General features: G+C 34.5%; 1 long non-coding RNA gene across 1 annotated transcript; it reads left to right on the forward strand.

The window, feature by feature from the left end:
• Nucleotides 1–2321: 2321 nt before the first annotated feature.
• On the forward strand, nucleotides 2322–15240 carry LOC134275437 (uncharacterized). Its single transcript, XR_009993823.1, has 3 exons — nucleotides 2322–2634; nucleotides 3496–3689; nucleotides 14991–15240. It is a non-coding gene; the product is annotated as an uncharacterized LOC134275437 (long non-coding RNA).
• The last annotated feature ends 7508 nt before the right edge of the window (nucleotides 15241–22748 follow it).

Here is a 22748-nt window from a genome sequence, read left to right on the forward strand (position 1 = left end):
GTCTTCAGCGGAAGACCTTACTGTTATTCTTAGGTTTCTTTTCCACTATTTTTATTAAGGTCTTCCGTCTTCAGCGGAAGACCTTTCTGTTATTCTTAGGTTTCTTTTCCACAGTTTTTATTTATTTTTTTTTTACATATTTTGTGCACGCTAGTTCTCGAAAACGGCTCGATCGATTTTTATGAAACTTTCAGGACTGATAGAACATCAAAAAATCTAGGGATACGTTTTTTTGTTTTGATGACGTCACTTCCCATTCGGAGATTTCTGCGATTTTGTCATTTTTAGAGGGTCACTTTGTCCGGCAATGTTCTCAAAAACCATTAACCATTTATAGAAGTGTGAAATTTTCAGGGATGCTAGATCAACCTTTGGAGAAGTGCCTTTTGTATATCACAACTACCGGAAGTACGAAGTGCTGACGCTCGCTATGGCCCGAAAATAGTCCTATTAAGAATTTCAAAATTTTTAACACCTTTTCTACGATAACTTTTTACCTCGAAATATTTTGTTTAGACATGTAAAACAAAAGAAGTGTAAAATTTTAAGATCTTTCAAATGATATCTCGAAAAAAGGGCTGGCTCCTAAAATTAAGGGTCTAGAGGGACCGAATGTTTTTCCTTTATATCTCAAAAAGTATTGAGAATTTGTAATACATCAAAGAAGCAAAGTTGTTCAAAATGTCAAGATAAATCTAATAAAGTCGTCAAAATGCGTCCGTCGACGTCACATCCGGTCAAACCGGAAGTCGTAGGAAATTGCGTATTTCTGCCGTTCTTGACGAGTTTTGGGGTAGCAAATGTCACTGAAAGCCTAAAACCTAATTTTCCGTCCGTCGACATCACTTCCGGTCAAACCGGAAGTAGCCTAAAATAGCTAAGTTTTGAAGGTTTTGATGCATAATTGAAATTATAAAGTCAGTGGAGACGATTTAGCTCATTGCTTTCTTTTGTTGACGTCACTTCCGGTCAAAACAGGACGGAAGACCTACTCGTTGCTTTGCAACGAGCTTTGCTCTAGTTAAGGTCTTCCGACTTCCTTATTGTTATTCGTCTGTTTTTTATTATTAAGGTCTTCCGTTTCCAATGGAAGACCTTTCTGTTATTCTTAGGTTTCTTTTCCACAGTTTTTTAGGGTCTTCCGCTTCCTTCGGAAGACCCTACTGTTATTCTATTGTTTCTTATTATTCTTTTTTTTTCCCGCTCGACTTTTGACAGGCGATTTCTCAAAGACCTTTGGACTGATCGTTATGAAACTTTCAGGATAGATAGTTTGTAGTTAAACCTATTTAAACCTGTTTTCAGAGTTTTATGCATGCCTTTATTTGTGAGTTATTGCCCTTTAATTGAAAATTTTTGATGTCTCGTTTCCACTGAAAATCTCAAAAATGACATAAGATATTTACACGAAAGTTGGAGAACTTGTAGCCAATACATTGTAGATGTGCACAACGATAAAATTATATAGCTGATTTCTTAAAGTTTGGAAGCTATAACACGGCAAATTTTAGTAATTTTTTTTTCTTTGAATTTTTGCTACTTTTTGTGTAATAACTTTTAAACCGAGAATAATTTGGTAAGAAATATAGAACAAAAGTTGTGGGTAATTAGGAGAGCTTTCATATTTGATTAACGAAAAGGGGCTGGCCCCTATAATTAGGGGTTAATAGCTCATACACGCTTTTTTCTGATAGCTAAAAATATTGGTATATTATGAAAAAGTTTGACTGAAATAATTTCGAACTTATAAAATCTTGTCATTTGATATAAAAAGAAATAAACTTCCAGCTATATTTAATTGTTTTTTATATAAAACAAGTACATGTATGTGAGAAACCTTTCAGGAACAAGTTGTCTACTATAGCCAGCCAAGCCTTTACTGCATACATGTGCACATTTTTAGTTGATGCATCTAAAAGATATAGTTTTGATTCGGTGTTTCTTTGTTTTCTTTTTATCCAAATAATTTTAAAATGTGATGATGTACACAACAATAATTAGTACCTAGTTTAGAGGATTTTTTCGCGCTTGTTTGTAAACAACGCGCGGCATTGTGGGAAATAGGAAGGTACTAAAGACGCGATGTACTAAACACTGATTTGACCTGATTCAAATTTGTCTGTAAATGTTCCAAACAATTGAATTTTTGTATAGCATATGCCTCGAAGTCATAAAGTCTGTACATAAGTAATTTAAAATACTCAATATTACCATTTAATTAAAAATTAAAACGTCAGGTAAATATCAGGTCTCTAGTATATCCCGTTTTTAGTGTGCCCCTTCGAGTCGACGTCGGACACATGTTTGCCATGGTTTACAAACTGAAAATTGAATGATTTGTGAAGTTGAACATTTTCTCACAAAGAATCCGTTCGTAGACATGTACACTCATTTAATCTGCAGCTACGAAGTACTTTGTCACTTCTCTGGAACATTATTCTAAGCAGAATTATCCCGATTCATATATTCTAAGAATCTTGTGTGAATTGTTTACGAGGAAATTCTGAATGTCACATTAACAAGGATGAACACTCTTGACTCTGCTTCGAATTCCCCAGTGATAATTGTATCGAGTGATGAAAGAGCTGACGGCGACATTTTAATGTATGATTGGCTTGGACCATTGGAATGAAGGTTAGAATATTTTTATTACTTAAAATTTATACTATACTGATTACATGACAGTGACATACATTGATGTTATTAGAAATACACAGACACACCGATATATTATCTGTTTTACAGTTCAGACGCTCTCTGTTTACCTTGTAAATCCCCACAGCTTTATATTATATTTTTCTTTTAAATTTGAGGATGTAATTTCAACAGTCCTACTATCTATCATAGTGATCATACTCTATAATTCAAACTGCACTTAATGTTACAGAATATATTCAACTAATTATATATTGACAGTGTGACTGTAAGGGTGAGGGCAGATACTTATTTAGTTTTAATTTAGATTGTGCTTGTCAAGCCGCATTTGACATTTGGTGCATCCATGCTCAGTGTTCACACTGAGAGTTTATTCAAATGTTTAATTCGAATGAATTCACTGCTCGTTAAATTACTTCCCATTAGCTCCATGTGAACATGAGTAAGGATAGCTAATTCAAATTAAATAGAAATGAATTTTGAATGTAGCTTAAACATGTTAAAGAAGCTAAGCACTGTGGGTCCAAAGTATACTGCGGAAAAATTGTGTGGAGCAATGTGCAAGTCACAATCTTCTTTTGCCAAGGTCTTATCATAAGAGCTCGCATTATGGGCAGGGATTTGTGCTGCTGTCTGGACTCGCTATAAATAGATGTTCTCAAAAAGTCTTAATTATTTAATATCATACTTTACTGACAAAAAAGGACAAATATTGCTCAGTTAAATTGCAAAAGAAATTTGTTTAAAAAATTGTAATAATAGAAAGTTTGCTTTTTTGTTTGATAAGACTGCTGTAATGGTTTAATGTTTGTTTATTTGCCTTAATCATACATTTTTCAGTCATTTCATGGTGCCACCACTTGGGATGGTATTAGCTGCAAATATAGACTTGTACTCAGCACTTATTGCCTTTAAGAAGTATGAGATCCATTTTGTGCTAACACCTACCGTGACACAGAATCTTGGTTTATGCAGTCTCATAGGAGTAACCTGTCTAAAGCATTTAGCAATGGGATTGGAACCTGCGACATAAGGTTCAACTTCTTATTGATACTTTGATTTATAATATTTATTTGAGAATTTCACTCATTCACATACTTAGAGATGTTGAATATGTTGAATAGCATCAATTTAGACCTTTACTTAGCTAAGTAAACATGTACTGTGAGGTTTTTAAGGTCTCATTCATTTTATATGCCAGATGCATGTTATGGAACATTACTGCTTAAATGTTTTTGTCTTAAATTTTTTTGTCTTAAAAGCTCTTTACTAATATAGAGATATGTTCATGATGTTAGTGTTAAACCTCTTCAAATTAGGGTAAACCTTTACCTTAAACTCAGCAATGTGAGTGTGTTGTGTGAACTTGTGTTAGCGAGAAAGTGTGTTGTATGAATTTGTGTTAGCAAGGCAGTGTGTTTTGTGAACTTAATTGTGTTAGCCTGACAGTGGGTTGTGTGAATTCTTGTTAGCTTGAGGATGTGTTGCGTAAACTCGTGTTAGCGGGACAGCGTGTTTTGTGAAATCATGTATAAAGTGTAAGTGTGACAGTGTGTTGTGTAAACTCGTGTTAGCTAGACAGAGTGTTGATTGAACTCGTATTAGCGAGACTTCGTGTTGTGTAAACTCGTGTTAGTGAGACTGCGTGTTGTGTAAACTCGTGTTAGCGAGACTGCGTGTTGTGTAAACCCATATTAGCGAGACAGCGTGTTGTGTGAACTCTTATTAACGAGACAGCATGTTGTGTGATTTCGTGTTAGCGTGACAGTGTGTTGTGTGAACTTGTTATCCTGAAAATTTGTCATGTGAACTGGTGTTAGAGAGATAGTGTGTTTTTTGAACTCATGTTAGCGAGATTGCATATTGTGTGAACTCGTGTTAGCCAGACTGCGTGTTATGTGAACTTGTGTTAGCGATATTGCATGTTTTTTGAATTTGTGTTAGCGTGACAGTGTGTTGTGTGAACTCATGTTAGCCTGACAGTGTGTTGTGTGAAATGGTATTAGGATGACAGTGCGTTGTGTGAAATGGTATTAGGATGACAGTGTGTTATCGCAACAGCGTTTGGTGCAAACATGTGTTAGTGAATAGTGAGACAGCCTGTTTTGTGAATTTGTGTTAGCGTGACAGTGTGTTGTGTGAACTCGTGTTAGCCTGACAGTGTGTTGTGTGAAATGGTATTAGAATGCAGTGTGTTGTGTGAAATGGTATTAGGATGACAGTGTGTTATCGCAACAGCATTTGGTGCGAATTTGTGTTAGTGAATAGTGAGACAGCCTGTTTTGTGACTTTGTGTTAGCGTGACAGTGTATTGTGTAAACTCGTGTTAGCGTGACAGTGTATTGTGTAAACTCGTGTTAGTGAGACTTCGTGTTGTGTAAACTCATGTTAGCGTGACAGTGTGTTGTGTGAATTCATCTAAGCGTGACAGTGTGTTGCGTGTACTTGTGTTAGCTAGACAGTGTGTTGTATGAACTCGTATTAGCGAGACTGCGTGTTGTGTAAAACTTGTGTTAGCAAGACAGCGTGTTGTGTGAACTTGTGTTTGCGAGACAGCGTGTTTGTGAATTTGTGTTAGCATGATAGTGTGTTGTGTGAACTCGTGTTAGCCTGATATTTTGTTGTGTGAAATTGTATTAGCGTGACAGTGTGTTGTGTGTTAGTGTGACAGCGTGTGGTGCGAACTTGTGTTAGTGCGAAAGTGTTTTTCAGTATTGTGCTGGCGAGCTGTGTGATAGCCTAATGGCGTCTTTTGTGTTGGTTAGATGGCACGCTTTTATGAAAGTGCTATTGAGCTTTAGCAAGTGGCCCTATCTGAACACGCCTTATTATAATTGATCAGTTCTCAGATATACAGTGAATTACCGGTATTATTGTCACCATGAAATCAGCATTTAGAGTTGCAATTACCTAGTTAGTAATCATAAGATATTGGTTTGCGAGTTTTAAAATTATGGTGTTCCAATGATGTGAAGTTGCAGTGTGTTAGCATGTTAATTTCAACAGACTGCCACTCCAATGCAGCTTTAAACAACACGCTGCTATGTTTACACAAAACAAAATATCATGGAAACACAACTCTAAACAATCTGTTGAGTGTTAGCTTCACTGCATGTTGGATTCAGTGTGCTGGCATATTATCACTGACGTACATGTTAGCACATTGTCACCTCGTGCTAGTATGTTGTCATAAATGCTCTAGCACATTATCCTAAACCCACTAGTGCATGATAACTTTGCACTTTATGTTGTCTTATTAGGGGATAGCATAAATGACTGCCTTAATTGGTGTAAACTTCTTTTAATTGATGAAAGAGTACATTAAAAGAGCTAAAGCCACGAAGTGCAAAAATATGCCCTGTGACCAAAATGAATAAAATTTTATTCTCTGATAGGTTAGACTTTGTGGATTATAACATATTTTATTTTTTAATGATATCTTTTCCAGTTTTCTTTTTATAGTCGTTTGAAATTGGTATTTTTTTAAAGTAAAATATAAATGTATAACGTCATGTGACTTTTGACGTTATTTATACACATGTATATTGTAACGGTATGACGTTAACGTTATTTGAATGAAGGTAATTACTGTATATCTACATTATTAGAAGGGGGATCCGCTAAAATAAACCGTACCTAAGAATTTGGGAAATTTTATCATAGGACCGTTAAGAAATTTTGAATCATGAGATAAATACATGTAGCTAGCTAGTTTTTGCTTTGATTAAAAAAGTGTCTAAATACTGTTATATTGTCCTGCTAAGTCAAAAACAACTTTTCAAAATGATACATTAAGAGAAAATAGGGGAAAATTATTCACGGTGTAAATATTAGCTGTATCCACAGTATGGATTAATCCATATAGTCACGAAAAAGTGAATATTATGTGTTCATTTTTGGGGGGGGGGGGGGGTGAAATTATAGTATAGGCAACAGAAGGCTGTTTATAGCCGTTGCTGCTTGTGTGATCTTTCAAAACACAAGGGCCGTGCGTAATTACCATTACCATGTGTATATACATGTATTTGTTGCCTATCATGCGTAATTGTATTTTGTTTAAAACTAGTGTTAATTGTAACGGGGACCGTTACAGATGTTCCCCAAACGCTCCCCAATTCCCTATTTGTGCCTTATTCCTGCAAGACTTTTTTATTTGCTTAGTATCGAAGGATTTCATTTAAGAATAAAAAAGTTATAATGATCTATCAATTATAAATGTCATTCAAAGTTTTGCATGCGCGCACACGTTCATACATATACAAGATTATCATGGCATGGTGGCTACACGATTAACATATTTTTATATACTTAAAAATCAAGAAAAAAATGATACAAATATAAATGTTACCATGTTTTAAGTATAATCATTTTGCGCATGCGCATGCATGTCCTTGCATTCAATTTTGATAGTAGCATAATGTGGGAATCCATTATTCCTATTCATATTCTAAATTTCATCCCGTTTTGTTGAAAACTAAGAAAGTTATAGGCATTTAAAGTTTCGGCCAATCAGATTGCAGCACACGTGCATGCGCATGCTTTCATGATAATTTTTATAAGTCATGCTGTAGATCTTCATAGTGTATGACCATGTTCAAAATTTCAAAGGATTTTGTCGAAAAACAAGAAAGATATTGAGACTTTAGTTTCAGCCAATCAGAGCGAAGCACACGTGCATGCGCTTGAGATCTTGCTCTTGCAAGCACGTGCGCGCAAAATGACCTTGATTCCGCAAATCTACATAACATGTCTACTAACCCTAAAAAGGTTTTACCTACTTCGGGTGAACAGTTTACAAGATCACTCGCGGACAAAAAAGTACCCAGGAAGAAGAAGAAAAATAATAAGAAGAAACAGAGTAAAAACAATATGTTCCCCAACTTCGTTTGGGGAACATAATTATCCCTCGGACTTGCTGTACATATGGAAGGATATAATTTTGCCGACGTACCTTCACACGTTTTTTATCGTCAAGTGTTATCCCTTGGGTAGAAGCTCTAAGGTAGTGTACATTGCTACATGTATGCATATACTGGAAATTCATTCGAGATTCATAGTCAAAGACGTTTGACGGCACTTGTTTTGATAAACTGTAAATTAACTAGTGCTAATTGTAACGGGAACCGTTACAGATGTTCCCCAAACGCTCCCCAACTCCCTTTTGGTGCCATATTCCCTGTAAGCTTCATTAAATAAGACAAACTCTGTGCATCTGAGATTTTAACAACATTTACAAAGAAGTGTACAAAAATCATTTAAACTTTAGCATTGCACGCGTGCACATGTGAATGCATTTGCGTCATGACCATATCATCTTGTCTACACAATCTATATTTTTAATACACTGAATATTAAAGTATTTAATCAAAAATTATTAAAAAATACGCTCATTCAAGTGTATGTTTGATTTTACTCATTTCACGTACACGCACGTGCATATATGAGCATGATGACCATACCTTCTTGTAGAAGTCCATTACATCTATCTATGTTCTAAATTCCATCCTGTTTGGGTGAAAACTAAGGGAGTTATAGCTGTTTAAAGTTTCAGCCAATCATATTGCAGCACATGTACACGCACGTGTATGCATGTGCATGGTGACCATACCTACTTGTAGAAGTCCATTATATCTATGTATTTTCCAAATCCCATCCTGTTTGGTTGAAAACCAAGGGAGTTATAGCTGTTTAAAGTTTCAGCCAATCAGATTGCAGCGCACGTGCATGCACGTGTTTTCATGATAATTGCTTTATCTCATGTTGTAGGATATCCTAATGCATGGCTATGTTCAAAATTTCAAAGGATTTCGTCAAAAAACAAGAAAGATATTGAGACTTCAGTTGCAGCCAATCAAAGCGAAGTGCACGTGCATGCGCGTGAGATCTTGCTATTTTCCCCATGTCGTCATGTCTATACTACTTATATATCCTCACATTATGAGTTTCAAAGCATTTCATTTAAAAATAGAACAGTTGTGGCTATATCTATTATATTGGTCATTTTACGTGTTGCACGTGCACGCTCTTGCAAGCACGTGCGCGCAAAATGACCTTGATTCCGCAAATCTACATAACATGTCTACTAACCCTAAAAAGGTTTTACCTACATCGGACGAACAGTTTACAAGATCATTCCCGGACAAAAAAGTTCCAGGAAGAAGAAGAAGAAGAAGAAGAAGAAAAATAATAATAACTAGAAAAGAAACTCGTTGCGAGCAACGAGAGGTCTTCCGTCAAATTCTGGAAAAAAAAACCCCGCAAAATCGAGCTAAAAAGTGATATAACTTTTTATGGAAACAAAGGGGATTGAACCCGGGTAGCCAGCGCAAAAATCCAAAGCGCTGACTATTACGCTATTGAGACCACAGCTTTAAATATACATTTATATATTTCTGCAACAGTACATCTGTCTTAGAATAATGAAAGGCGGGTCACTATTCATAATTTTGCGTCAAACGAATCGAAGAAATCTTCGGGCCTTTTTCTTTGGAATGTTCCATTAAAAAGGTGTGATAGTTTCAATGGAAATAAAAAAAGAATGTTAGTATAGCTTAAATTTCATTGTTAAGAAAGTATATTTAACGCATTTACACATTCCATATCGTATATAGATTACTAGCACTAAATCAGTGAAACTGCTATAATTTTCAACTGATTTTTAATTTGCTGTTTATCATTAATAATGAAATATCCCGATTGCTTAAACTTTCATGTACAGCTTGAATTGCTTCGCCGAAAAGTCGCCCTACGACGGTCAAGGAATCAGACACCATTTATGTTTAATAATTGAGACAAGAATGATGATATAAACTCCATTAAATTATCTTTTTAGATATGGTTTTCTTATTTCTGTCTTTTCTATTTGTTTAATTCAAGTGTGCATTAGGAAAACGGTGGTTACGTTTAATACTTACAATATATGTTTCTTAAAAGTTATTACTTATAACTATGATTTAAAATCTGTTATTCCGCAAAAAGTAAAAGATACTAGGTATCGTTTTTCATTTGCACATTTAGTCTTTTCTTTTTCTACTTTGAGAAACCAGCCAAAACCAATTATAGAAAACGTTTGAGACCACCATGGATTAAAACGGAGTTTGACACACGTTTGCAACGTAACAACGACGTGACAATCCTAGTATTCCTTTACACTTCTTTTATCCTTATTTTACTTTCGTTCAAGCAAACGCTCTGCTGCCTCCGTAAACCCCTATTGCGAAATGTCGGAGTTGACAGAGACAGCCGCCATTTTGGACCCACTTCAGATTTTTGAATGTTAATTTTTAGAGTTTGGATTTATCAATATTCAAACAAATTATATAGTAAGCATAATAAGAAGGGTCTCTATAAACATACTAAAAATCAATGAAAAATATGAAAAAACAAAAAAGTTAGAAAATATGGACTTTTTAATTTCGCTTCCGGTAGCAACCGGAAGTACCGACGACACACGAAAAGGTGATTCGTCACATCTAAAAGTCATCATCTATAATCTCTTACAAGTCTCCAGTTAATATCTTAAACCATTTTCGAAAAAAAGGGGGGACAAAATTGCATTTTAAAATCAGAAAAGTGTCAATAACTTGGAACCAAAGGTGAGTATTCCAAATTTTCCTATCCATGCCACAACTTCATATAATGATGCATAATTCCTGAAATTTTCACAGAAAACTACTGAATAGTTTTCGAGAAATCGCGTGCACAAAATTTTGGGGAAAAAAATAATAATAATAATAATAATAATAATAAGAAACAGTAGAATCACTAGAAGGTCTTCCGTGAAGACGGAAGACCTTAACTAGAGCAAAGCTCGTTGCAAAGCAACGAGTAGGTCTTCCGTCGTATTTGACCGGAAGTAGCATTAATTTTTTAACAAAATTGAGAAATAACGCCTAAAAATGGTTTGAATCCTTTAATGCTATGTTAATTAATGCAAAAATAAGCAATTTTTTTGTACTTCCGGTTTGACCGGAAGTGACGACGACGGACGAAAAATCAATTTTTATGCTTCTATAGACATTTGTTACCATAAAAACTTGTCAAGAACGGCAAAAATACGCGTTTTTCGACTACTTCCGGTTTGGCCGGAAGTGACGACGACAGACGTTTCTTGACGACTTCAATAGATTAAGCTTGTCATTTTGAACAACTTTGCTTCTTTGATGTATTACAAATTCTCAATACGTTTTGAGATATAAAGAAAAAACTTTCGGCCCCTCTAGGTCCTTAAATTTAGGGGCCAGCCCTTTTTTGAGATATCATTTGAAAGATCTTGAAATTCTTTACTTCTTTTGTTCTATATGTTTTCATAAAATATTTTCAGGTAAAAAGATATCGAAGAAAAAGTGTGAGAAATTTTGAAATTTGTGATAGGTCTATTTTCGGGCCATAGCGAGCGCCGACGTGCGTCATTTCCGGTAAATTTGATATACCTGATGCACCTCTCCAAACATAGCTCTACCTAGCCTCAAAGTTTGAAGTTTCTATCTAGAGTCGTTTTTCGGGAAAATTGTGGACAAAATGACCCTTAAAAATCAGAAAATCGACGATATCTCTAGACCGGAAGTGACGTCATCGAAACGGAAAAAAACTCATAAGGTTCAAGTGATGTTCCATACGTCCTGAAAGTTTCATAAGATTTTGTTGAGCCGTTTTCGAGAAATCGCGTGCACAAAATCGGTAAGAAAAAAAAAATAATAAAAGTGAAAAAGAAACCGAAGAAAAACAATAAGGTCTTCCGCTGAAGACGGAAGACCTTAATAAGAAGAAACAGAGTAAAAACAATATGTTCCCCAACTTCGTTTGGGGAACATAATTACCAAATTTATATCCACTTTATTTAAACCTCTTTAAACGCCAACAGATGAACAGGCGCGGATCCAGAATTTCTTTCCAGTCATAAAAATATACAACCCATCTCTTCTCATGCAAAAAAAGCAAACAAATTGCTATCATCTCGGGAATTGAGAGAAAAAATGTGAAAATAACACATCCTAAATACCAAGCTAGCAAATTTTAAAATTGTGATCTATGAAGGTAACAAAATTACATGCACGAGATAATTCTAATATTCTGGGACACCTCATGTATTAAATAACTGCTGTCATTTTATATAATGTTTGATACCCCTTTTGATCAAAAACTGAAATATGTAAGTCCGTTTCAAGTGTAGATCGAGGCCAGTTATATGTTATGCAGGTAAAGATCTATATTATATTTTTTAACAATAAAGAAGATTAAAGATCACCGCCGCTGTTGTGATATAGAAAGCTATCGACCATGCAACAATTACAAATTCAATGTTGCTGATCAGCCGGGGATATTTTTTACAATTATAGAATAAAGAAAATAAATTACCTTACCCTGTTGATTTATGTTTGTATTTATGAATGAAAACGCCCCCCTCCCCCCAAAAAAAACTAACTGACGACCTGTACCATAGATTACTTATGAAAAATTTGGAACACCTACAAGTAAATATTTAAAACACATTGCAAAAGGGGGCGTTGTGAAAATATTTTATGTTAAATACTGAATTCTATGACACACCAATACACTGACATATTTTTGTATTTCATATTTGTACCAAATAGAATTATAATTGTTTGAAATATATATTCGTGAAAATATCAATATACAGTATACATATGTACATACATCGATGCCCCCCGTGCGAAGCTACGCACAGCATCATTAATAGGATTTTTGCTTTTAAAGCGGTATGAAAATTTACTTTTGTACACCTGCATAAAATTATCTCAGAAGATTTAAAAGTAAAATAGATCGACGACTGATATACGTATGTAAATTGCGGCTATAATATGTAACAGTGTTGACTCTACCTCTCGTAATATTAAAAGGAACTTGAAATTGACATATACGCATCCAAGTTCAAGATTTTATTTCGTGGAATTGTAGACAATTAATATCTAAATCCTGTAATTTCGTACATTATTTCTTTTTTTAATTGATATTTTAGCAGCAAGCCAGCCCAATATCATTTTGCTTGAATTACGAAGGGCAGACGTGATTATGATATTCCATGTTTTCACAGTGATGTGGATTCATTCTTTCAATTTCTTAATTAAAACGAAGATCTAGTGTACAGCTTTGAAACGAAAACAGGCGATTGAAAGGGGCTGAAATTGGAGATAACAGTAATAGACCTCTGTTAATACATGTAATTTAATGATTTCGAGTAAAGTTTAAATGATTCAACTTGAAAAAAAAATCAATTACCATCTTAAAAAAAATCAATTACCATCTAAAATAATTACGGTCTTTATGACGTCTTTATGACGTCACAATTGACGTATATGTATTACTTTTAACGTCATGTTCAAAGACTGACACTTATATGTTTTTTGAGTTTTGAATTCAAATATTATAAAAAGATCATGCATCTCCACAAATTTCGTTTCAAACGAACTACTGACTATTTTTTTTAATATATTGTGTGTAATTTTTATACAACTATTGTTATATAAAACAAATATTACCGAATGTTTAACAAAACTGGTGAATCTTTGCGATAACAAAATTTAAATGTAAAGGCATATTTCATATGAACAACGATTATATTAAGCGTGTAGATTTGTATCAGGAATCTTTATATATATGGTAAGTATGAAAGTTGTTCTTGACTGTGGCCACACTTAATTTTGAGAAAATATGTCGAAAAATGGGCATTTTTGAACGTTTAAATGAAACCGTCGCATCTTCAAACAATGGCACGTGCCTAACAGCGCATTATTTAATAAAATGAGCTACGTAAGGAAAAGAAGTATGTTGTCCTCTAATAATTAACGTATAATACCGGCCATGAATAGAAACTCGATTTTTGTGAAAAACACAGGGCCAAATATGATGGTTCGTGGCTTTACCTCTTTACAAATTATACATAGAAAATGTGACAATATCTTATCTCTCAATTTGATAATCTAATTTATAATCTCATGAATTGCACTTTTTATTAGTAAAAGAAATATAAATTAAAAAATTTCACCCTTACCGAAAATATCGCCTTCCTGCAAATATTTGCTGCAAGTCTGCAGCAAACATTGCTGCAAGGTTGCAGCAGACTTTGCTGCAAGCTTGCGGCAATGTAGCCAAAGAAAGCATGACAGTCTATACAAAGCCTTGGTGTTTGCAGCAAGTTAGCGGCAAGTCTGCAGCAAGCTTGCTGCAAACATTTTACCATGCAAATGAGGTTTGCTGCAAGTCTGCAGCAAACATTGAATTTTCCAAATAAGGAAACCTTGCTGCAAGTTTGCGGCAAACATTGCTGCAAGCCTGCCGCAAACATTGCTGCAAGCTTGCTGCAAACATTGCTGCAAGCCTGCCGCAAACATTGCAGCAAACATTGCTGCTAACTTGCAGCAAACAATTTCCTTATGGTTTTGGCACATTCCTTAATACAAGCAGCAAGTTCACAGAAAGTCTTTGTCCTGACCTAAATCTAAGTTTAGAGAAAATCCACCACATGTTTCTGAAATGATGCAGTTTTATGAAGTTATGATAGACCCTCTTTACGTCCCTAGACAAAGTTTTCATACCTTTTTTAAATTAAAGTGCAATGATAGCTTTTTATATGAACAGAACTTTAAGAACTTTACATATAATTTTTAATGAATATTTTTGTGATTACACATTTACTAATTAATTTGATAACATTTAACTGATTTGGGTCCATTAATACTTTTAAGAAGTATACATATGTGATATCAAAAAGAGGACTGAAATTCATAAGAAACAGATTTAGATTTGACCTAGCATTTACACCAGTTACTCAAACATGCTTTTAAGAAATATTCTTTCAAATATCAAAATAAATCAAAATCATTTCTTACCAATTAGATATCATTGATAGATTGAACACCTACATCCAGAGTTTGGCACTTTTAATCATTCAAAACAATGTATATTCCTAACAAAATACTGAAACGTGTACAACTTTAATTCCAACATTTCAAAATGGCCAGTTTTGTGTTGACCCAGTACAATCTGCGTTTCATTGGCTGATTTGTTTACTGTTCTTGCGAACTTCCTGCAAACATTTGAATAGTGAAAAGTTTCCTGCGAATTTGCTGCGAACATTAAATTGGCGTGTATGTTTCTTGCAATGTTCCTGCAAACATTTTAGTTTTCTGCGAATTTGCTGCAAGCTTGCAGCAATTGCTGCAATGTTTGCCGCAAGATCGCAGCTAGCGGCAATCATCTGCGAACAAGAAAATTTTCTTCTTGCGAACAATTTTGTTTGCTGCAAGCTTGCAGCAGACTTGCTGCAGGCCTGCAGCAAACAAATCAGTTTGGTAAGGGCAATTTCTTTTGGATAGGTGTAACTCATCTGAATACTGAATTTTGATACCAAGCATGACCATGATTTGCCAGAAGATCATCTGTTTGGATGTGACATGGAATAAACAGCATAGTGAAAATAAGTCAAGTTTTGGTTTGTGAAGACAATTTTTAAACACACTGTGTATCATTTTTAAATTTTGATTTGACAACATAAATCCACAAATATGAACATATCAATTGCTCTCAGTTTTTCAAGTGAAATAGTTTTTGTAACAGAAATACATGTACCAGTAATTACATTGGAATAAATGTTATTTTTAAATATAATAATATTTTGTTTGTGTAGCATGGTGACCTCTTTATTAAGGTCTTCCCTTTCAAAGTTTAGACTTACTTATTCTAATGATTAAGATAGATCCTCTGTCTTCAGCAGGAATATAAGATCTTGTAATACATGTATGTGTATTTTTTACAGTATAATGTAATTAAATTGTTATTTTGGCACATACAACTAATTAAAGGCATAAACGTGTATGATTCCAAGGAATTCAGTACATAAGGCATGTACATGTAGTTTTCTAAATCAAGATTGAAGAGATGTCCAGTCGCATTTCAATGTCAACTGCAAAACTGTGCCTGTTGCATACTTATTAGCCCATCTGAGCTAAAGGAACCAGTATATTTTTTAAAAACATAATTTTATCCATTATCATCATTGTCTAAAATTTCACAATATCATTTTCCAGAACCAAAGTGAAACTTGGCACAGAGCATCCTTAGTGTAGGGGATTCAAATTGTTCTTATGCAGGGCAATACCTTCAAAGAGATTTGTTTCTTTAATGCTGTAAATGTATTATATTTAGCTTGTACAATATTTGGTGGAAATTGACTTTTGAATAAGTTAGCGTAGATATTCTTATTTATGTTTATGTACAAGACTTTTAGCTTTGTACTTGATTTAGTGATTGCTGCATTCCGCCAAAGCCGCTAAAAAAGAATACACAGCCATATGTAATATGTTCACAATATACCTTTCAGAGAATTTTACACTCCTATTGAGGTACCACCAGTTACTAGTGGAAAGCTTCAAATTCGAAACATACACAACACATTTCTGTGCGTTTATTATAAAAGTATTCTACTTACTGATTGCAACTAATGAAGATTGTTCATCATTATTAAGGTCTTCCGAATTCCTTCGGAAGACCTTACTGTTTTTCTTATGTTTCCTATTATTATTATTTTTCCCTTTTCATAGTACACGAGATTTCTCGGAAACTACTGAACCGATTTCAATGATTTTTTCAGGAATGATGCATTTTTGTAATATCTCCAGACCTTTTTTTCATTTTTAAAAAAATCACTTCCGGTCGCATTTTTTGTCCGATTTTCATTTTTAAAATTGTCATTTTGTCCATGCATCTTCTTGTAAACCACTCAAGACTGAATCACGAAATTTTCAGGGATGGTAAAACATCTCTTTAAGATATGTATTACGTCTTTTAATTTTGCATCCGTCACTTCCGGTCGACACAGGAAGTGATGTTTAATTTCAAGATTTTTTGAAAAATTAAACCGTCGTGATTAAAGGCAAACAGAACTTTTGTTTACATTCACAATCGTCAACAAAAAGCATCGATTTGAAGTACTTCCGGTTTAAACCGGAAGTTGACGAAAAATTTTACTTTCTCTCTTGAATTAAAAAAAAAAGAAAAAAAATGGTTTAATTTGAGTTTTTTCTGGTCTTTCGGCTTTGATGTCAGCCGGAAATGAAGCCCGAATTTTTGACACGTTTTTGGGTAACGTATGTCACTGGAAGCAAAATTCTTAATATTCAGTTCGTCAACATCACTTCCGGTCAAACCGGAAGTAGCCAAAAAAAATTTATTTTGAAGGTTTTGAAGAAAAATTGAAATTATAAAGTCACTGGAGACTACTAAGCTCATTGCTTTCTTTTGTTGACGTTACTTCTGGCACTTCCGGTCAAAACCGGACGGAAGACCTACTCGTTGCTTTGCAACGAGCTTTGCTCTAGTTTTTTTTTTTCTTACATATTTTGTGCACGCGAGTTCTCGAAAACGCCTTGATCGATTTTCATGAAACTTTCAGGGCTGATGGAACATGAAAAAATCTAGACAGAATTTTTTCCATTTTGATGACGTCACTTCCGGTTGTGAGATTTTGGCATTTTAGTGAATTTTAGAGGGTTAGTTTGTCCGCGAGTTTTCTCGAAAACGGCTTAAGATAGAAACTTGAGATTTTCAGTGATAATAGAGCAATAAATGTAGTTGTGCAGAACGTATTTCATATTCACCGAAATTGCTGTGTACGGAAGCACGTTATGGCCAGAAAATAGTCCTATCGCGAATTTCAAAAATTTTAACACCTTTTCAACGATAACTTTTTACCTAGAAATATTTTGTTAAAACATGTATAACAAAAGAAGTGTAGAATTCCAAGATCTTTCAAATGATATCTCGAAAAAAGGGCTGCATGGCCCCTAAAATTAAGGGCCTAGCGGGGTCGAAGATTTTCTTTTATATCTCAAAAAGTATTGAGAATTTGTAATACATCAAAGACACAAAGTTGTTCAAAATGTTGCGCTTTATTTGTTGGCGTCGTCAAAATACGTCCGGCGACGTCACTTCCGGTCAAACCGGAAGAAGTCAGAAAATGCATATTTTTGTCGTTCTTGACACGTTTTAGGTAATATATGTTAACGAGAGCATAAAACCTAATTTTCCGTCCGTCGTCGTCACTTCAGGTCAAACCGGAAGTAACAAAAATGACTTATTTTTGCATTAATTAACATGGATTTAGAGGATTTAAATCATTTGGGGGCATTTTTACTAATTTTTGTGAAAGATGAAAGTTACTTCTGGTCAAACAGGATGGAAGATTTACTCGTTGCTTTGCAACGAGCTTTGCTCTAGTTATTATTATTATTGTTTTTTTTTTTATTACCGATTTTATGCACGCTAGTTCTCGAAAACGGCTCACTCGCGATTTTAATGAAACTTTCAGGACTGATAGAGCATGGGAAGAACTAGATATATATTTTTTTGTTTTGATGACGTCACTTGCGGTTTTGAGATTTCCGCGTTTTAGGGATTTTCAGAGGGTCACTTTGTCCGGCAGTTTTCTCAAAAAGCACTCAACACAGAAGCATGAAATTTTCAGTGATGCTAGAGCAACCTTTGGAGAAGTGAATTTCGTATATCGCAACCACCGGAAGTACGAAGCGCCGACGCTCGCTATAGCCCGAATATAGTCCTATTAAGAATTTCAAAATTTCTAAGACCTTTTCTACGATAACTTCTTACCTAGAAATATTTTGTTAAAGCATGTAGAACAAAAGGAGATTAGAATTTAAAGATCTTTCAAATGATACCTCGAAAAAAGGGCTGGCCCCTAAAATTAAGGGGATGGAGGGGCTGAAAGTTTTTCCTTTATATCTCAAAAAATATTGAGAATTTGTAAAACATCAAAGAAGCAAAGTTGTTCAAAATGTCAAGCTTTATCTAATGAGGTCATCAAAATACGTCCGTCGACGTCACTTCCGGTCAAACCGGAAGTAGTCGTAAAACGCTTATTTTTGCCGTTCTTGACAAGTTTTGGGGTAACATATGTCTCTGGGAGCTTAAAAAATAATTTTTTTGTGCGTCGTCGTCACCTCCGGTCAAACCGGAAGTAGCAAAAATGGCTTATTTTTGCATTAATTAACATAGATTTAGAGGATTCAAAGCATTTTTGGGCGTTATTTCTCATTTTTGTTAAAAATGAAAGCTACTTCCGGTCAAACATGGCGGAAAACCTACTCGTTGCTTTGCAACGAGCTTTGCTTTAGTTATTATTCTTTTTTCTTCTTATTTCTTCTCCGGTACTTTTTTGTTCGCGAGAGTTCTCAGAAACTGTTCACCAAACAAAGTTTTTTAGGGTTAATAGGTGTGTAGTGTAGGTGTGCAGAACGAAGGTCATTTTGCGCGCATACGCATGCACGTGCGTGCGCGTGATATGAGTGAAATGACTGATAGACTTACTATAGCTATAACTTTTACATTTTTTAATGAAATGATTTGAAACTCATTATATAAAGATATATTAATAGTGTAGATAATGTGACACTGTCAAATTAGCACGAACTCACGCGCATGCACGTGCGCTTCGCTCTGATTGGCTGAAACAAAAATCTCAATATCTTTTCTGTTTTTGACGAAATGCTATGAAATTTTAAACATAGCCATACTTTGGGATGTCCTACAACGTGATATATAACAATTTTCAAGAAAACACGCGCATGCACGTGCGCTGCAATGTGAATGGCTTAAACTTTAAATGGCTATAACTCCCTTGTTTGTCAACCAAACAAGATGGAATTTAGAACATGGACAGACATAATGAACTCCTACAAGACGGTATGGTCATCATGCACATGCATGCACGTGCGTGCCCTTGCGCTTTGCTCTCATTGGCTGAAACAAAAATCTTAATATCTTTTTTTTGTTTTTAGACGAAATGCTTTGAAATTTAAAACATAGTCATGCATTAGGTTTACCACAATATGATATATAATTTTTTCATGACATCATGCGCATGCACGTGCACTGCAATTTGATTGGCTTAAACTTTAAATGGTTATAACTCCCTTGGTTTTCTACCATACAGGATGGGATTTAGAATATAGATAGACATTATGGACTCCTACAAAAGGGTATGGTCATCATGCACATGCATGCATGTGTGTGCACGGGAAATTAGTAAAATTAGAAATACACTAGATTAAACATATTTTTTAAAAACTTTTGGATTAAATGCTGTAATATTTAGCATGTTAAAATATATAAATAGTGTAGACAAGATGATAATGGTCATTACGCACATGCTTTCAAATGCGCATGCGTGCAATGCTTCAATTTAAATAAACTTGGTATATTTCTGGGAAAACATTGTTAAAGTCTAAAATGCATAGAGTTTGTTTTATATAATGAAGCATACCGGGAATATGGCACAAAAGGGTGTTGGGGAGCGTTTGGGAACATCTGTAACGGTTCCCGTTACAATTAGCCCTAGTTAATTTTATTTTGGTTCGAGCCTCAGATAAGGCGTTATTTTTTCATTCAAACAATCAATTCTTTTGTCAGTTTCATTTTATGTACTGATTCATTCAAATTTTGAATTAAATAAGTTTCTGGTTTATGCAGTTGCACCGAGAGCAAAATCAATTCCAATCATCTTAAACTTTGATGTACATGTACGTACACTTATCATCTATGCATATGCAGAGCCTATATGTACCAAGTAGATTCTAGGTACAGGGCACGGCGAGACGCTATTCTTCGATATGGGTAACAAACACCACCTTTTTTCTTTCCCTAGAAAGAATCTGACCCAAAATTAAGATACCCCACTTTCGCAATCGTATCCATATAATTAATTTCTGTTGACGTTCCTTGTCGAGGCTAGTCCGTGTATGGAAAAAAGGGGGAAAACCCTTTGGGTATCAATCAACCTTGAAAATATTTGCATATGGATAACATCAAATGGTGTTTACTTTGTGCAGATTATTGATGAATGTCTGATTTTCTAGGTCATTGTGCCTCTTATCATTGTTCAAAGTGGGCTTAAAAGAAAAATAAATAGGCTGATAGATTCTGTCGAGACAGAACATCTGGATTTACCTACATGTATTACATGCTTATTCTCCTTTCATTTTTAGGGGGGCGACTGTGGTGTTATTGTGTGAAAACTACAATAGCCAAACTCTTCATTTTTATACCGTATATAACTTACATTAACTTTAGTGTACATGCAAAGTTTGGGCGAAATCTACCGTCCTGGGGCCCGTTTCATCAAAAGTCGTAAATTTAAGCCTTAACTTAGGGCGTACTTCCGGGGCTTACGCCAAAATTTAGTCGGGCGTAATTCGCGTTTCTCCAAGTGGCGTAAGTCTAGTCGTAAACGATACGCTTAGTCACAGGACTAAGTCCTTGACAACGTTGCATTGCGCAGGCGCAAAAACATAAACATTGCCCAATACGTACAAACATGTATAAAATATAGCACGTCAAAGTACAGAATAACACAAATTAAAGATAAATGAATACTTGCACTGACTGAAACAAGCATGGACTTATAGGGTCTTTAGGAGAGACATGTATCACAAGAAATCTTTTTTTTTTTTTAATTTTTAACAACATTTAGGAGAGACATGTATCATAAGAAATCTTTTTTTTTTTTTGGTTTTTAACAACATTTCAATAATAAAAGTCTTATAAATTGAAATGAAGAAAAGGACCGTACATGTACATGTATTTCAGAATTAAGCTAAACTAGGTATTTTGGAATTTTAATTACAGCTTCCCCTTCCTTCCGAAATTGATACAGGTTAATGGCTTCGCCTTTGATAATAAATTTCATGATTTGATTAATACTGATTCTACTGATAAATAATAATACAGTCATATAATTAAATTTGAGACGGAATAAGGTTTTAAAACTTAATTTTCATATGAAATGTATATGCAAAAAAAAAATGTATAAAAAATGCAAACGGTTTACATATGTACACATTTTGAGTCAAGAAATAAATTTTACATGTTTACTACTAAGGTACATGTAAGACAATCCTCTCTAAGTCTATTAATTTTTTGTCAATTCAAATGATTCTTTATAATATTATTATTGTTTATTGACATGGCACAAGCGAAGGTTCATAATATTACGAAATACTAGACTCTAGGTCGGTCAGTAATTGAAAAAAAATTCTTTACTATCTGCAGCTTAAATGCAATGTACCATTTTAAAAGTACGCAGAGAGAGAGAGAAAGAGAGAGATCGAGATCCGAAATAATGACTACAAAGATATTCGTACAGAAATTCTCTGCTTGTGTAGCCTCTGTCTTTAAAATTAAGTTACGGTTACTCTTTATTATGTTCCCCAAACGGAGTTGGGGAACCTATTGTTTTTACTCGGTTTCTTATTATTATTATTATTATTATGTTCCCCAAACGAAGTTGGGGAACATATTGTTTTTACTCTGTTTCTTATTATTATTATTATTATTATTTTTCTTCTCGGGAAAATTTTGTCCGCGAATGATCTTGTAAAGTACACATCCGATTAAGGGGAAACCTTTTTAGGGTGAGTAGGCATGTTATTATGTAGATTTGCGGAACGAAGGTCATTTTGCGCGCACGTGCTTGCAAGAGCGCGCACTTGCAACACGTGAAATGACCAATATACTTGAAATTGCTGTAACTTTTATATTTTTTGATGTAATGCTTTGATATTTAGAAAATATAGACATATTATAAATATAGATAAGATGACATTGTCAACATGCCATTTTGCGCGCACGTGCTTGCAAGAGCGCGCACGTGCAATACGTGAAATGACCAATATACTTGAAATTGCTGTAACTTTTATATTTTTCGATGTAATGCTTTGATATTTAGAATATATAGACATATTATAAATATAGATAAGATGACATTGTCAACATGCCATTTTGCGCGCACGTGCTTGCAAGAGCGCGCACGTGCAACACATGAAATGACCAATATAATGGATATGGCCGTAACTTTTTTATTTTTAATGAAATCTTTTGAAATTTATAATGTAGGGACATATTAGTAGCGTAGACAAGATGACATGGTCAAAATAGCAAGATGTCACGCGCATGCACGTGCGCTTCGCTCTGATTGGCTGAAACTAAATTCTCAATATCTTTCTTGTTTTTTGATAAAATCCTTTGAAATTTTGAACATAGTCAAACATAATGAAGATCTACAG

Source organism: Saccostrea cucullata, unplaced genomic scaffold (assembly GCF_032062105.1).
Source record: "Saccostrea cucullata isolate Sc308-1 unplaced genomic scaffold, CSIRO_AGI_Scuc_v1 ctg7098, whole genome shotgun sequence".
Taxonomy (NCBI): Eukaryota; Metazoa; Mollusca; class Bivalvia; order Ostreida; family Ostreidae; genus Saccostrea; species Saccostrea cuccullata.